Source organism: Homarus americanus, unplaced genomic scaffold (genome assembly GCF_018991925.1).
Source record: "Homarus americanus isolate GMGI-L3 unplaced genomic scaffold, GMGI_Hamer_2.0 scaffold1220, whole genome shotgun sequence".
NCBI lineage: Eukaryota > Metazoa > Arthropoda > Malacostraca > Decapoda > Nephropidae > Homarus > Homarus americanus.
Window position 1 is genome coordinate 53,025 of NW_024718774.1, and position 4,429 is coordinate 57,453.

Sequence of the window (4,429 nt, forward strand, 5' to 3'; positions counted from 1 at the left end):
GGAATTCATGATTATCTTCATCTTTTTACACAAACGTTACGGAATTCCATAATTACCACTATCACTCTTATATTATCACAACAGTCTAATTCCATGTGAAGGATTAAAATTTTAGTTAAGTATAGATAGATGGATAGATTCGACAGATTAGTTAGATTAGACAGATTAGATTAGATAGATAGTTTGGAGATGTTTTAAAAATGTAAAATTAAATCAAAGCACAAAGTTACTAGAAAACTAGTAAATTACAAAAGTTAATTCTGGCACTGGGAAATATTTCAGGTAAGTAAGATCACACATTTAGCATCGATTTAAAAATTTATTTCGATCCCTCACTTAACCCGCTCGACACTTTAGGGTTTTATTTTGGCCAGACGATTTTATTCAGTTTAGAGAATACCTGAAACAAAATATGACGTCACACAAATATTCTACTATGGAAATAATGAAAATCTTACTTAAAAAATATTCTTAGGAGTGTTGTTAAAATACCTTCGCAAGACGTGGGACAACTATACGTAATGACCTGACCTCTATGTGCATATTTTCATTGGATCTTAACTTGTGCAGTGCGTCAGATTCATCAATAAGATAATTATATATGATTAAAAATAAACAAATTCGCAGTTGGAGTATGGTCGATGTTGTTTTCCTGTATCAACAATGTGACCCCAGATTATGACCTAAATAGGTGTAAATACGACAAATTATTTCAAGGTTAGACCACAGAGTGACTCGACTATTGACATTTGTATAATTTTTACATGTTTATTTATTTTTTAACGGGGATTAGCCCTTCCCAGGCACAGGTCACTGACCCACATCAGGGCCTGGGAGGGGGGATTAATAATAATAATAATAATAATAATAATAATAATGAAAATAGATAAAAATTATAACAAATAAAAACAAAATAATAATAATAATAATTAATGAAAATAGATAAAAATTATAACAAATAAAAATAAAAATAATAATAATAATAATAATAATAATAATAATTAATGAAAATAGATAAAAATTATAACAACAAATAAAAATAATAATAATAATAATAACTATAAATAAATACAAAAACGAAAAAATAAATCATGAATGAGAAACGATATACAACTGTATGTTGTGTTGTCAATTGTAAGAGAAACAATTGAGACCCTGCAATTGTGGGTAAATGAGGCAGAAAATCAGATTAGCAACCTGGGACTTGGTCACAATGTTTGTGATGCCATATGGCAGCAGGGTCTACCATAGACAACACATTATGCTTCCAATATTTTCCCAGGCGGCAGTACCTCCCTGTTGGTAGCTGCCTACTACTTGTGGTGGTGGCGTATGGCTGTGGTGGTGATGTATGGTAATGTACGTATGGTGGTGGTGATGATTATTGTTGGTAATGTATGATGGTAAATGTGTGGTGATGGTGGTGGTGATATATGGTGGTGATGGGGAGGAGTTATTATTGTTGGAGGGGATGATAGTAACGTGTTTTAAGGTGGTAGTGGTGATGAATGCTTGTGGTGGTGAAGTGAATTTGTGGTGGTGGTAGTGATGTATGCTGATGATAATAAAAGCTTAATGTGGTAATATACAGTAAGATGGCGATTTGAGTTAACAGTGATGAAGTGTGTTCATGGTGCTGTGAAGTGATGTGTTTAATTATTGTTGATGATGGTGATGTGTGTTGTTGGTGGTAGTGGTGATGTGTAAGAGTTGTGAGCGATATATATATATATATATATATATATATATATATATATATATATATATATTGGTGATTGGTGATAAAATATAATAGCGATGGTAGTGGTTTTGTGTGGTGATGTTGGTGGTGATGTTTAATGGTGATGATGATTATGGTGATATTAATGTTAGAGATACCAAAAGCAGTAAAAGAATTATAGATAATTGTGGCACTGATGGTACTTGTGGTACCGGTATTATAAATAGTACGAGATATAGTTGTAGCCTCAGCCTTAGTGATGTTATATATAATAGTGGTAGTGATCGATAGTATAAAGCGGTATTGGCAGTATTGGTGGTAGTTGTGGTATTAATTTTAATGCTGGTATCTGTTGCAGTAATGGTACCAGATATAGTAGTGGTCTCAATTGTAGTGCTGGGATCGCTATTAGCAGTCGTGGTATCAGCTATAGTGGTTGTATTCAGGTATGGTGATAGTTATAGTGTCAGTGGTAATGGTAGTGTCAGTGGTAATGGTAGTATCAATGGTAATGGTAGAATCAGTGGTAATGGTGGTAATGGTAGTATCAGTAGTAATGGTGGTAATGGTAGTATCAGTGGTAATGGTGGTAATGGTAGTATCAGTAGTAATGGTGGTAATGGTAATATCAGTGGTAATGGTAGTATCAGTGGTAATGGTGGTAATGGTAGTATCAGTGGCAATGGTGGTAATGGTAGTATCAGTGGCAATGGTGGTAATGGTAGTATCAGTGGTAATGGTGGTAATGGTAGTATCAGTGGTAATATTGGTAATGGTAGTATCAGTTGTATGGGCGATATCAGTCGTAAGGTATCATTAGTACTGGTAATAATAGTTATAACAGTGGTATGGGTGGTAGTACTGGTATCAATGGTAGGATAAGTGTTATCTAAAATTCGTCTGTGTTATTGTCAACATTCTTCCTCTCACTGGTGAGGATAGTCTAAACATTCTTACTAGGAATGTTCTTATGTATGTGTTAGGGTGAAGAATGGTCGTGTAGATGGTAATGATCAGTGTTAGGTAGATAGGTTGTTGTTGGGTTCTCTCCATTACCATTCGACTCCTGTACACAGAGACTATCGTTTTATCATCTAAAATCTGAACAGTAATGGATGACTTGAAAGAAATATAAGTATGATAATCATGTAAGTCATGTGTAGTGCATGTATAATATTCTTTCTCTGTGCCCAAATGTTGGAATAAAACATAGTAATCATGTGTCTCTTACTAAGCCAACTTTAGACCTCAAACACATACAAGAGATTGTGAGAACTTGGTGAGGAACTTTCGTGTATATTCGGAGTGTGTGAGGCGACCTCTCTGAGCTGTTACGTCCTCACAGCTTTGCCACCACTTCCCAGCCTAAAGGTTACGTCATTCACCCGTCTAACTTACTCCTCTATTTGGGTGCACTTTTTCTCTGCTGGGGGAAATCTCGAAATATCATCGTATATAATTAAATGTACAAGATGGCGGAGCAGCTTTGTGAAGTTTAAGTAGGAGCTATTTACTTATGGTCATACATACAGGCGCACACACACACACAAGTATACAACAACCAGGTGTAAACAGACATACATGACCCTATACATACACAAATGAGGACCCCTCGATAGTAAAAAGTAGCGTAAATAAGGAACTTAGAGATGAGGAGAAAGAATTAGGAAAAGGAACTGAAAGGATAGAAGAGAAGAAAAGAGGCGCAAGAAAATGTTGGAAATGTTTGTGATGATAGTGATGAAAAAGGTGATGATGATGATGATGATGATAATGAAGATGATGATGATGATGATAACTCTAGTGATGGTGAAATAGACAATTGTAAAGACTGATCGTGAATATGGCTAAAAGCATTACAATATAATGAATCGGATCGCAAGAGTCGTTAGGAACGTATTATTCATTACAAACATTACAAGTTAGTTTCAAACCCATCGTGTAAGGGATCCCCTCTGAGCTGAATGAAATCATCTGGCGTTAGTCGAATAAAATATTAAAATTGGCGTCCCCATAGTGAAAGAATTAGGGCAGACTATTCAAAAATAAAGTAAACTATTATTTTCGATTTCTATTTTACAATTAACAAATTCATATTATTTTAAAGATATATAATGCAGTAAGCAGATTTAAAAGCTAAGTTAGTATTTTCAGCATCACGTTAACGAAATAATTTAAAATGTGACGGATCATCATTAAGTCAGATGGTCTCACCGCCAGCAAAGAGAAGTAAAGATGAGTTAATGGCTACCTTTTCACATCGCTTATACATATTAATATTAAATTCAAATAAACATTCATCAACTGATAACCTAACCTAACCTAACCTAACCTAACATAACAAACCCAACCCAACCCAACCCAGCCCAACCCAGCCCAACCCAGCCCAACCCAACCCATCTCATCCTAACCTAACCTAACCTAACCTAACCTAACCTTCATCTGAGAACGGTCATGCACAGCCCTTGATAAATATAGTTTAATTGTACGCATCAATAGATTCCTGAAGGTGATGTTAGTAAACAGTGATGTGTGTCAATACTTGCAATGGCGCTGTTACCTAAGTTTGAGTTAGTTATATTTTTTTAGGAAGTGAAAATTAACTCTCAGTCGGGAATTTAATGGTGATGGTAGAGAAAATAGAAACTTGAGAATATTGTAGTTAAAAGTCTCAAATGCATAACAGGACGTGTCTAAAGGAGTAAAACT